Below are 14012 nucleotides of genomic sequence, written 5' to 3' on the forward strand. Positions count from 1 at the left end.
TGGAGTGGGTCTTGGGTTTCTGGGACAGTGGGGTTGATGTGAACCATGACCAGCCTTTCAAAGCACTTCATGGCTACAGATGTGAGTGCTACAGGTCGGTAGTCATTTAGGCATTGTACCTTAGACAGGGACTATGGTGGTCTGCTTAGAACATGTTGGTATTACAGACTCAGATCTATATACATGTATATATATGTATATGTGTATATGCCAAGCATTCACTTAGCATATACTTAGCTTATACAAGCATTCACTTAGCATATACTTAGCTTATACAAGCATTCACTTAGCTTATACAAGCATTCACTTAGCATATACTTAGCTTATACAAGCATTCACTTAGCTTATACAAGCATTCACTTAGCATATACTTAGCTTATACAAGCATTCACTTAGCTTATACAAGCATTCACTTAGCATATACTTAGCTTATACAAGCATTCACTTAGCTTATACAAGCATTCACTTAGCTTATACAAGCATTCACTTAGCATATACTTAGCTTATACAAGCATTCACTTAGCATATACAAGCATTCACTTAGCATATACTTAGCTTATACAAGCATTCACTTAGCATATGCTTAGCTTACACAAGCATTCGCTTCTCAAATATGCCTAGAAATGTACACATTGTGCTCTTGTCAATCCCCATTGCTGACTACAAATGATCAAACTGGGCTAATAACTAGCAAAGAATATGAACAAAATTGCACACGCGGCTACATGCAGCTGACGCTTTGATGTCAAAAACAAGTGCATCTACTCACAACCGCTGATGCAGGAAACACCGTCCAGTTCAAAGTAAACGGCACAGATCCATATATGGCAATGGTCAATTTGCATATACAGTGGCTGGCTTACTGTACCGCTGATTGTTTATGCCGCACCAGTCTATGTAGAGTATGGGCTGAGTAGTGCTTGTCAATGCAATAGAATCCAATGCCGATGTGTTCTGCCTACAAAATCTCTTGCGTAGTTCATTAGTCAGTATGTTGCACTGAAAATGGCTAATATCTCAAGTCGAGCATAATTGCCACAGTAAGAGCCATTCCCATGTCAGATAAAAGTTGATTAACAATTTAAAATATTGGGACTACTAAGCCTCTGAGAACGACTTGGATAATATTGAATTAACCAGGTTCAAGTTCTGGAGACTAGTGGTTTGTTAGACAAATTTGGAAGCCCACTGTCCAATTAAGTGATCGAATGTCAATTGCTTGGTCACAGCTTAAAACTAACCCTTCTTGGTTAGAAAATATATGCAGTCATAGAGCCTAGCACAGTCATGTTATAGCCAGCCAATTTAAGAGATGTTAACATTTGAATTAATGTACCAGTCGCAACTTTCAATTAAAGTATAACACCCAAGAGACTTAAAACATTACATAAAAAAACTGTAGAAAGCCAATCAGTTCTTTAGTCAATAGACAAAAAAGAAACATTGTATCATTTATTAAGTCATGAAAACATAGGAATGCAGGTTAGTGTCGATGGATGGTGCTGAGGAAGACAAGAAACAAGTGTTACTCAGGACGCAGAGACTCCAAAACTTGAACCTGGTTAATTCAATATTATCCAAGTTGTTCTTAGAGGCTTAGTAGACCCTATGACTGTAGTAATAGTGATGGCCAAAACTACAGCCATTGACTGGGATCTGAGGAACACAAAGTGCTAAAAGTATTAGCAATGTATATTGGTTACAATTATGTACAGAAATCCAGGAACCCTACTTCTGACTCATTCCAGAGAGCACTGATTAAGCCAGGGGACCACGGGTCTAGAACATCCTGTCAAAGGTTCTGAGGGTCAGAACTAGAGATGACCTGAGAAGAACTGGAACCAGCTACAACCTGGGGAGCATCAGACACCCAGAACAAGTTAGTCATGCTTTAGTTTATTATACTGCACAGAAAATGGCTTTAAAAATATATACCTGTGGTTTCATGATGGTACTGTCATGAAAACCATAGTTACTCCCTGGCTCTGCTGGGAAGGACTGGAGCCAACCTGACCCTTGGCAGAGCTAGAGTCCTCTTTACCTTGGTATCACTGGGTTCAGGAAACAGCGGTTTGTATGTGACAGTAGGATGGTACCAGATGAAGCTGGCCGAGTTACATTGGTCATTCCCATGCTCATAGCAGGTTCTGAAATGGCTGATGGTGCCAGCAGGGATCAGTGATGAACAGCTCACCATAATTAGCCTCAAGCCCTTCCTGGCTAGGCTCTGGTCTAACAACTCAGGGTGGGGCTGCTGTAGCAGGGAGTGGGGCTGGAATAGAACCTGCCGCCACTGCACCCTCAGGAAGTGGGAACCGTTGGTCTTCAGACATTCAATCTGAGAGAAGCCCTGCCTGGAACTTACTTGGAGACTGAAAGGGGAGGTAGTGGAAGTAAACTAGGGTAAGGTACTCCAGCAGGAACACACCCAGCCTGTTCAGGAGTCTGAGGAATGAAGGGGGAAGCAGCAGTCTTCCGAATCCTTTTATAGGAGTTCGGATCAGAAGGCTGAACACTGGGACAACACCACAACTCTCAGATGCGACAGGACCAGGGAGCTTTGAAAGGCCGCACCGGTCTAGGTACAACAGTTCTTGGGTCATAGCCAGGTCGATCATGCGGTTAAGGCAACCTCAGGGAAAATGAGTCCATTCTGTAGGCTGGGGAAGATAATAAATTTTTAGTACTATTATCTTTTAGAAATAAAAAAACTCACGTTAGACCTTAAAAAAATTCACACCAAAAGGTCGTCGCATCTGAGAGTTGTGGTGTTCCCAACACTGTTCAACACAGCCAGTTGGTGCTCTTAACATGTTGATAGGGATTACAATGAACACACGCAGTTTAAAACACACCAAAGCTCAGACATCACTCAGACATCACTCAGACATCACTCAGACATCACTCAGACATCACTCAGACATCACTCAGACATCACTCAGACATCACTCAGACATCACTCAGACATCAGCCATTGCACAATGAGAATTGTTGATGTGATGAGAAGAGATGCTGGAGTGTATTTATATGTTGTAGAGGACACCCTGTAACCAATTACAGCCCGATTAGATAACGATGGACAGCTGAAGTTAATTGAGGCCCAGATCCACACCAACCATTATCCCTACCCCGTTGCCCTTGTGTGGATCTGACTGAAATTGGATATAAGGGCGTAAGGGTTGAGTTGGAGTTAGACAAGGCAAGTGAATTAACACCAGCTGGCCAGCATTGTCCAATCAGGCTGTGATTGGTTACAGGTTGTCCTCTACAACATATAACTACACGCCATAGTTATTTCTCTATACTTCATATGTTCAATGACTATTATGGCGGCTAAGTGCTGTGTAGTGTAAGTGACAGTTAATGTGAATGAGATTATTTTTCTCAGTAAGTGTTGTAGTCTACATCATGTAACTTATTATCTAGGGGGCTGTTCCTGGTTTTGCTGTTCTAGGATGTTCATTGCTATCCCTATCAACAAGGTAAGAACAACAATGGATTACTGTATGCAACATGTGTCGGGTAATGTCTGCCAATACCTTTTTTTATACTCTCACTTAAGGTTTGAATAGTGACTTTTCTAAGATGTGAAAAGTAATATGCTCTTCTCTCCTCAGCCTACAGGTTGGTCCAAGTCTACCCAGGAACTTCAACTCTATATGGTCCACTTGTCAAACCCAGCCAAATGAACACCTACACACGTTACTTCCTTAAACATGAACCCATTTCTTCTGGTTCAAGCCTCCCTGGTCCTGTTGACTCTAGGAGCCCTATTGATGGGGGCTCCAATCTTGGTATTCAGAGTTTTGCTCCCCTGAAGACTACTGCTTCCCCTTACCTCGTTCCTCAGGCTCCTGAACAGACTGGATGTCTTTCTGCAGGAGTAGCTTACCCTAGTTTTCTTCCTTTACCTCCACGGTGTGAGTCTTCACCAAGTAACTTCCAGGCAGGGGAAATCTCTCATTTTGAGTGTTTATGAACATGGCAACAGTCAGAGTGAGTTTGAAGACCAATGGTTCCCACTTCCCGAGGGTGCAGTTGAGGCAGGTTCTATTCCAGCCCCACTCCCTGCTACAATAGCCCCACCCCTATCCAAAGTTTAGACCAGAACCTAGCCAGGAAGGTCTTGAGGCTAATTATGGGGAGCTGTTCATCACTAGGAAGTTCCCTGCTGGCATCATCACCCATTTAAGAACCACAAATGACCAATGGAGCTCAGCTGGTTTCGTCAGGTACCATCCTGCTCCCGTCCAATACCGACCACTATATCCTCATGCCCGCCGGCAGTGGCCGGTAGAAGGTAAGGTTTTTGGCTTTGCTTTCTGTCCCTTGTTTTCTGATGTGTTGAGCAGCTGTCATGCTTTCTATCTCATCCTCAGGTTCTGTGTTAACCTGGATCCTGCTGTTTAATGGCTGCGTTGATTGCTAATAAACCTACTTGAGAAATGTATATTGTTTGGGTTGGCTTATATATTTTCCTCAAGCATTGTTTGGTTCTACACACTAGTAGGAACATTCAGTTTGTACAATATACATGTCATCAAATTTAACTTCTGGCCAGTCTGTCCTACTCCATTGCTTTTCTACAGCCATCCTTATCTACCAAATCCAGTTGCTGAGATTTTGACTGTCCTTTGCAGAGCTCATGCCCACATTTGCTTGGTCTTCATTTTAGGAATTTCTGCCACTTAAGCCTCATTTGCTGACTTCCTAATCCGCTGTCCTTTATGTGGCTCTATAGTGTTTGTTTCACCAGGGCTTGTCAGTGGTAACATGGCTGTTTCAGGCCATAGGACACCAGCTGCAGACACTTCTCACGCTCAATCAAAATCTTTTGAAGCACTTTCAAATTTAGCACTTGTCACAATGCTATACAGATACCCAGCCTAAAATCATTGAGAGCTGGAGGGGTGGCCAGACTTTAGGATGTGTCTGGTAAATGACCATGGACTACAGTGTGGTGCCAGGACAACTTCTCCCTTGACTTCAGTAAGACCAATTATCTGATGGTAGCCAGGAAGAGGGAATGCCCACATCAACAGAGCTTTAGTGGTGTGGGTTGAGGTTACAGTATCCTGGCATCACTAAGCACTAAATGTGGTCAGCATCGTTTCATCCCCCTCAGGTGGCTGAGAAGATTTGCCATGCGCCCCAGTATTCTTAAAGTTCCACAGCTGCACTATTGAGAGCTGCATCACTGCTTGGTATGGCTAGAGGGAGGTGCGGCTGGCCCAGTACATCGCAGGGGACGAGCTCCCTGCAATCAGGACCTCTGGGGTATAAGGAAGGTCTGAACTTGTGAAAGACTTCAGCCTCCCAAGCCTGTAAGACTGTTCACTCTGCAAATGGTATTGGACCCCCCCCCCCCTGCTACACAGCTGACTCAAATTAGCTAAGTTTGAGTTGATTATTTGAATCGGCTGTGTAGTTTTAGGGCATAAAATAAAAGCACCCCTTGTAGTCCTGAGGAGCGAGTTTGGGGAAACCCTGAAACATACTGACACAACACACTCAGTTTCACTCATTATGCTGTTATTTAATGTACTCGTATCTATTCCGATGCCTAGTCGCTTTACCCTGCCTTCTTGTACATATCTACCTCATATCCCTGCACATTGATCTGGTACTGGTACTCCCTGTATATAGCTATTACCCTGCACATTGATCTGGTACTCCCTGTATATAGCTATTACCCCTGCACATTGATCTGATACGGGTACTCCCTGTATATAGCTATTACCCCTGCACATTGATCTGATATGGGTACTCCCTGTATATAGCTATTACCCCTGCACATTGATCTGGTACCCTCTGTATATAGCTATTACCCTGCACATTGATCTGGTACTCTCTGTATATAGCTATTACCCTGCACATTGATCTGGTACTCTCTGTATATAGCTATTACCCCTGCACATTGATCTGGTACTCTCTGTATATAGCTATTACCCCTGCACATTGATCTGGTACCGGTACTCTCTGTATATAGCTATTACCCCTGCACATTGATCTGGTACTCTCTGTATATAGCTAGTACCCATGCATATTGATCTGGTACTCCCTGTATATAGCTATTACCCCTGAACATTGATCTGGTACTCCCTGTATATAGCTATTACCCCTGCACATTGATCTGGTACTCTCTGTATATAGCTATTACCCTGCACATTGATCTGGTACTCTCTGTATATAGCTATTACCCCTGCACATTGATCTGGTACTCTCTGTATATAGCTATTACCCCTGCACATTGATCTGGTACACTCTGTATATAGCTATTACCCCTGCATATTGATCTGGTACTCCCTGTATATAGCTATTACCCCTGAACATTGATCTGGTACTCCCTGTATATAGCTATTACCCCTGAACATTGATCTGGTACTCCCTGTATATAGCTATTACCCCTGAACATTGATCTGGTACTCCCTGTATATAGCTATTACCCCTGAACATTGATATGGTACTCCCTGTATATAGCTATTACCCTGCACATTGATCTGGTACTGGTACTCTCTGTATATAGCTATTACCCCTGCACATTGATCTGGTACTCTCTGTATATAGCTAGTACCCATGCATATTGATCTGGTACTCCCTGTATATAGCTATTACCCCTGAACATTGATCTGGTACTCCCTGTATATAGCTATTACCCCTGCACATTGATCTGGTACTCTCTGTATATAGCTATTACCCTGCACATTGATCTGGTACTCTCTGTATATAGCTATTACCCCTGCACATTGATCTGGTACTCTCTGTATATAGCTATTACCCCTGCACATTGATCTGGTACACTCTGTATATAGCTATTACCCCTGCATATTGATCTGGTACTCCCTGTATATAGCTATTACCCCTGAACATTGATCTGGTACTCCCTGTATATAGCTATTACCCCTGAACATTGATCTGGTACTCCCTGTATATAGCTATTACCCCTGAACATTGATCTGGTACTCCCTGTATATAGCTATTACCCCTGAACATTGATATGGTACTCCCTGTATATAGCTATTACCCTGCACATTGATCTGGTACTGGTACTCTCTGTATATAGCTATTACCCCTGCACATTGATCTGGTACTGGTACTCTCTGTATATAGCTATTACCCCTGCACATTGATCTGGTACTCTCTGTATATAGCTATTACCCCTGCACATTGATCTGGTACTCTCTGTATATAGCTATTACCCCTGCACATTGATCTGGTACTCTCTGTATATAGCTATTACCCTGCACATTGATCTGGTACTCTCTGTATATAGCTATTACCCCTGCACATTGATCTGGTACTCTCTGTATATAGCTATTACCCCTGCACATTGATCTGGTACTCTCTGTATATAGCTATTACCCCTGCACATTGATCTGGTACTCTCTGTATATAGCTATTACCCCTGCACATTGATCTGGTACACTCTGTATATAGCTATTACCCCTGCATATTGATCTGGTACTCCCTGTATATAGCTATTACCCCTGAACATTGATCTGGTACTCCCTGTATATAGCTATTACCCCTGAACATTGATCTGGTACTCCCTGTATATAGCTATTACCCCTGAACATTGATCTGGTACTCCCTGTATATAGCTATTACCCCTGAACATTGATATGGTACTCCCTGTATATAGCTATTACCCTGCACATTGATCTGGTACTGGTACTCTCTGTATATAGCTATTACCCCTGCACATTGATCTGGTACTGGTACTCTCTGTATATAGCTATTACCCCTGCACATTGATCTGGTACTCTCTGTATATAGCTATTACCCCTGCACATTGATCTGGTACTCTCTGTATATAGCTATTACCCCTGCACATTGATCTGGTACTCTCTGTATATAGCTATTACCCTGCACATTGATCTGGTACTCTCTGTATATAGCTATTACCCCTGCACATTGATCTGGTACTCTCTGTATATAGCTATTACCCCTGCACATTGATCTGGTACTCTCTGTATATTGCTATTACCCCTGCACATTGATCTGGTACTCTCTGTATATAGCTATTACCCCTGCACATTGATCTGGTACTCTCTGTATATAGCTATTACCCCTGCACATTGATCTGGTACTCTCTGTATATAGCTATTACCCCTGCACATTGATCTGGTACTCTCTGTATATAGCTATTACCCCTGCACATTGATCTGGTACTCTCTGTATATAGCTATTACCCCTGCACATTGATCTGGTACTCTCTGTATATAGCTATTACCCCTGCACATTGATCTGGTACTCTCTGTATATAGCTATTACCCCTGCACATTGATCTGGTACTCTCTGTATATAGCTATTACCCCTGCACATTGATCTGGTACTCTCTGTATATTGCTATTACCCCTGCACATTGATCTGGTACTCTCTGTATATAGCTATTACCCTGCACATTGATCTGGTACTCTCTGTATATAGCTATTACCCCTGCACATTGATCTGGTACTCTCTGTATATAGCTATTACCCCTGCACATTGATCTGGTACTCTCTGTATATAGCTATTACCCCTGCACATTGATCTGGTACTCTCTGTATATAGCTATTACCCCTGCACATTGATCTGGTACTCTCTGTATATTGCTATTACCCCTGCACATTGATCTGGTACTCTCTGTATATAGCTATTACCCTGCACATTGATCTGGTTCTCCCTGTATATAGCTATTACCCCTGCACATTGATCTGGTACTCTCTGTATATAGCTATTACCCTGCACATTGATCTGGTTCTCCCTGTATATAGCTATTACCCTGCACATTGATCTGGTACTGGTAGTCTCTGTATATATCTATTACCCTGCACATTGATCTGGTTCTCCATTCTTCTGTATTTAATTCCTCTTGTGTTATTATTTTGCAACTGCATCGTTGGTTAAGGGCTCGTAATCAAACATTTCACTGTAAGGTCTACACCTGTTGTATTCAGCGAATGTGACAACATTTTATTTTATTTCATTTCATGTTTTCGTTTCAATTGGTCCCTTATCCTTTCTGATTTGATCTACTTCTATCAACCTGTTTCTAAGATGCTAAAGTTCGAAGTTGATTTCTCCCACCTATTGTGATCAGTGGATCTTTATTTTTTGATTTAAGGTTAATCAAATTAAATCCCAGCTCTTACAAGGCATCTGAACTAGTGCATTTCAGGTTGGCCTCATCCCTCTTACATATTCCATTTGAATTGGGTTTCATTTTTGGGGTGGCAGGTAACCTAGTGGTTAGAGTGTTGGACTAGTAACCAGAAAGTTACAAGATCAAGTCCCACAGCTGACAAATTGGTTGTTCTGCCCCTGAACAAGGCAGTTAACCCACTGTTCACAGGCCGTCAGTGTAAATCAGCATTTATTCTTAACTGACTTGCCTAATTAAATAAAGGTAAAATAAATACAAATTATGACTGAGCGATCAAGTATTCCACACGGCTGATTATGCTTTGGCTCCTCGGGACTTTTAGCGGTTACCGATTGTCGGCGATTTTATAAGGAGTCATAAGTCATATATTAGAAAACATCAGGCAATGTCACAAACAGCCAGAGGTAGCCGTGCCGGTGACACACCGACACACACCGCCACGCGCACGCACATAAAACCAAATGCTGCCACTAAAATTTACATGGTGCTCAGAAATGGATTAGTGAACATCACTTGGCAATCTGTTCATGGGACCTTAATTGGATTTTAATACCGCCTCTGATCTTGTTTTCTAATTAACGTCGGTAGCTGCCAACCAAGCAGAACCGTGCAACCAGCAACACCTTTGATCCCGGCCATATGGAGCTCCTCCAAACGCCAGGGACGTAAAAATACCCCCTCACCTCGAGTCCTCTGTGTGGGCGAAGAGAAACAGGCCTGGTGAGGATGAAAGAGGAAGGGTGGTAGAGTGAGAGGGAAGAGAGGGTAGAGGGAGGGGTGATAGGGATGAGAGGGAGGGGGTGATAGGGATAAGAGGGTAGAGGGAGGGGGTGATAGGGATAAGAGGGTAGAGGGAGGGGGTGATAGGGATGAGAGGGTAGAGGGAGGGGGTGATAGGGATGAGAGGGTAGAGGGAGGGGGTGATAGGGATGAGAGGGTAGAGGGAAGAAAGGGTGGTAGGGATGAGAGGGTAGAGGGAAGAAAGGGTGGTAGGGATGAGAGGGTAGAGGGAAGAAAGGGTGGTAGGGATGAGAGGGTAGAGGGAAGAAAGGGTGGTAGGGATGAGAGGGTAGAGGGAAGAAAGGGTGGTAGGGATGAGAGGGTAGAGGGAAGAAAGGGTGGTAGGGATGAGAGGGTAGAGGGAAGAAAGGGTGGTAGGGATGAGAGGGTAGAGGGAAGCTTTCTTCCCTCTACCCTCTCATCCCTACCACCCTTTCTTCCCTCTACCCTCTGGTAGGTAGGGATGAGAGGGTAGAGGGAAGAAAGGGTGGTAGGGATGAGAGGGTAGAGGGAAGAAAGGGTGGTAGGGATGAGAGGGTAGAGGGAAGAAAGGGTGGTAGGGATGAGAGGGTAGAGGAAAGAAAGGGTAGAGGGAGGGGGAGGTAGGGAAGAGAGGGTAGAGGATGGGGTGGTAGGGAGGAGAGGAGAGGGTAGAGTGTGGTAGGGAAGGGGGGGTGGTAGGGAAGAGAGGGACAGGGAGAGGGTGGTAGGGAAGAAAGGGGGTGGAGAGGGAGGGGGTGGAGTGGGAGGGGTTAGAGAGGGAGGGGGAGAGAGGGAGAGAGGGGGTGGGGAGAGAGGGAGTGGGAGGGAGAGAGGGGGTGGAGAGGGAGAGAGCGAGAAAGAGGGAGAGAGGGGGTGGAAAGGGAGGCAGAAGTAGTATGTCAACCAACGCATGCCTTTTGTGTTTTTTCCATCCACAGTTTTTATGCAGTATAGCAAAAATCACGACAGCTGTGATGGAAAGAGGAAGTTTTGGTACAATATCATAAACGGTCACAGTGACATGGTGGAATCTTTTTGTGTCAGTAAAATGTATTATGCGAGAAATTGCAGTGGAAACGCCTTTAAGCGCAAATATTTATATAATAGCCATTATATCGAAGTTACATGATGAGGGCAGCAGGTAGTCTAGTGGTTAGAGCGTTGGACTAGTAGCTGAAAGGTTGCAAGATCTAATCGCCGAGCTGACAAGGTACAAATCTGTATCGTTCTGCCCCTGAACAAGGCAGTTGACCCCACTGTTCCTAGGCCGTCTTTGTAAATAAGAATTTGTTCATAACTGACTTGCCTAGTTAAATAAAGGTTAAAAAAATAGATTAAAAAAATGTGGATGAACTTGAAAGCGATGCTCCTTTCCAATAAATATTCTGATGATCGATGCTTGACTGCAATTTGACGAATACAAACATTCTCGCTCTTATCCATAATAATCTCATCATGTAGACTATAATTTACGTATGTACTGTATCTGCAAGCTGTTGACTAGACTGCACTTGTCAATACCAGAGTAGGCATATTTTCTATTTAAAGCAACAGTTTTATGACAAAAGTATTGCAATGGAAAAAATGCAATGGAAACACATTAACCTTTTAGATTTTTATTTGGTACATGAAAACTTAAGCAAAAAAAGTACATTTTGTGTGCACTTTGTCATCACGCACTGATTTTCATCTGCAACAAGTTTGGTGGAAACAAACCACTGGTGGGGAAATGTGCATATTTTCTTTGTGGATTTTTAAATATTTGCATGAAAATCTGTCGCGAATTAGATGGAAACCTAGCTAGTGATTAATTTCTCTAACGATCGCAGATAATTAAAGCATAAGGGGGAGGGGACCATACACAACAACTCCCTCCTCTCCTCCTCTTGCTTCAGGGAAATGTCAATAACTTTATCTAATCTATTTATTTCTCCAACCGTGTCCCAAATGGCACCTGGCAAAATGTAGTGCACTATAAACGGAATAGGGAGCCAGTTGGGATGCAGTTGGTGTCCTTTTCTCTTTCCTTCCACACTCCCCCTTCCACGCTTCGTTAATTATCAAGGCCTTGTCCATATATATTTTTATCTATCTACCTAGCCTACAGCACTGCTCGATACACTGAGTGTACAAAACATTAAGAACACCTTCCTAATATTGAGTTGCTCTCAGAATAGCCTCAATTCGTCAGGGCATGGACACTACAAGGTGTCCCAAAGCGTTCTACAGGGATGCTGACCTATGTTGACTCCAATGCTTCCCACAGTTGTGTCAAGTTGGCCAGATGTCCTTGGGTGGTGGACCATTCTTGATACACACAGGAAACTATTGAGCGGGAAAAACCCAGCAGCGTTGCAGTTCTTGAAACAAACCGGTGCGCCAGGCACCTACTACCCTACCCCGTTCAAAGGCACTTGAATATTTTGTTTTGCCCGTTCACCCTCTGAATGGCACACATACACAATCCATGCCTCAACTGTCTCAAGGCTTGAAAATCCTTCGTTAACCCTGTCTCCTACCCTTCATTTACACTGATTGAAGTGGATTTAACAGGTGACACCAATAAGGGATAATAGACTGACCAGGTGAATCCAGGTAAAAGCTATGTCATTGAAAGAGCAGGTGTTCTTAATGTTTTGTGCACTCGGTATATCTCTATTTATGACTAATTCATGTCACCTTTATTTAACTAGGGGAAGTCAGCTAAGAACAAATTCTTATTTAAAATGACGGCCAAAAGGCAAAAGGCCTGCGGAGATGAGGGCAGGAATTTATAAAAAAGATATATATATATATATATAAATATAGGACAAACACACATCATGACAAGAGACACTATACAACACTACATAAAGAGAGACTATACAACACAATATAATGAGAGACTATACAACACAATATAAAGAGAGACTATACAACACAATATAAAGAGACTATACAACACAATATAAAGAGAGACTATACAACACTACATAAAGAGACTATACAACACTACATAAAGAGAGACTAGACAACACTACATAAAGAGAGACCTGAGACAACACTACATAAAGAGAGACCTAAGACAACACAATATAAAGAGAGACTATACAACACTACATAAAGAGAGACCTAAGACAACACTACATAAAGAGAGACTATACAACACTACATAAAGAGAGACCTAAGACAACACAATATAAAGAGAGACTATACAACACTACATAAAGAGAGACCTAAGACAACACAATATAAAGAGAGACTATACAACACTACATAGAGACCTAAGACAACACAATATAAAGAGAGACTATACAACACTACATAAAGAGAGACTAGACAACACTACATAAAGAGAGACCTGAGACAACACTACATAAAGAGAGACCTAAGACAACACTACATAAAGAGAGACTATACAACACTACATAAAGAGAGACCTAAGACAACACTACATAAAGAGAGACTATACAACACTACATAAAGAGAGACCTAAGACAACACTACATAAAGAGAGACTATACAACACTACATAAAGAGAGACTATACAACACAATATAAAGAGAGACTATACAACACAATATAAAGAGAGACTATACAACACTACATAAAGAGAGACTATACAACACTACATAAAGAGAGACTAGACAACACAATATAAAGAGAGACTATACAACACTACATAAAGAGAGACTATACAACACTACATAAAGAGAGACTATACAACACTACATAAAGAGAGACTAGACAACACTACATAGAGACCTGAGACAACACTACATAAAGAGAGACCTAAGACAACACAATATAAAGAGAGACTATACAACACTACATAAAGAGAGACCTAAGACAACACAATATAAAGAGAGACTATACAACACTACATAAAGAGAGACCTAAGACAACACAATATAAAGAGAGACTATACAACACTACATAAAGAGAGACTATACAACACTACATAAAGAGAGACTACACAACACTACATAAAGAGAGACTATACAACACTACATAAAGAGAGACTACACAACACTACATAAAGAGAGACTATACAGCACTACATAAAGAGAGACCTGAGACAACAACCTAGAAAGGCAGCAACACATGACAACACAGCATGGTAGCA

The 14012-nt window shown here is 42.4% G+C and overlaps 2 long non-coding RNA genes across 4 annotated transcripts; one reads left to right on the forward strand and one right to left on the reverse strand.

Annotated features, from left to right (window-relative positions):
- Positions 1-1393: 1393 nt before the first annotated feature.
- Positions 1394-2982, reverse strand: LOC116356240 (uncharacterized). Of its 3 annotated transcripts, none has more exons than XR_004204725.1 (4): positions 2741-2982; positions 2042-2660; positions 1733-1852; positions 1394-1502 (listed from the first exon to the last, which is right to left on the reverse strand). It is a non-coding gene; the product is annotated as an uncharacterized LOC116356240 (long non-coding RNA). The 3 variants fall into 3 exon arrangements; XR_004204724.1 differs by having other exon boundaries at positions 1936-2660; XR_004204723.1 differs by having other exon boundaries at positions 1733-2660.
- Positions 2983-3221: 239 nt separating this feature from the next.
- On the forward strand, positions 3222-4450 carry LOC116356226 (uncharacterized). The gene is made up of 3 exons (XR_004204710.1): positions 3222-3482; positions 3618-4300; positions 4380-4450. It is a non-coding gene; the product is annotated as an uncharacterized LOC116356226 (long non-coding RNA).
- Positions 4451-14012: the final 9562 nt, after the last annotated feature.

The sequence above is a fragment of the Oncorhynchus kisutch genome, linkage group LG21 (genome assembly GCF_002021735.2).
Source record: "Oncorhynchus kisutch isolate 150728-3 linkage group LG21, Okis_V2, whole genome shotgun sequence".
NCBI classification, from domain to species: domain Eukaryota; kingdom Metazoa; phylum Chordata; class Actinopteri; order Salmoniformes; family Salmonidae; genus Oncorhynchus; species Oncorhynchus kisutch.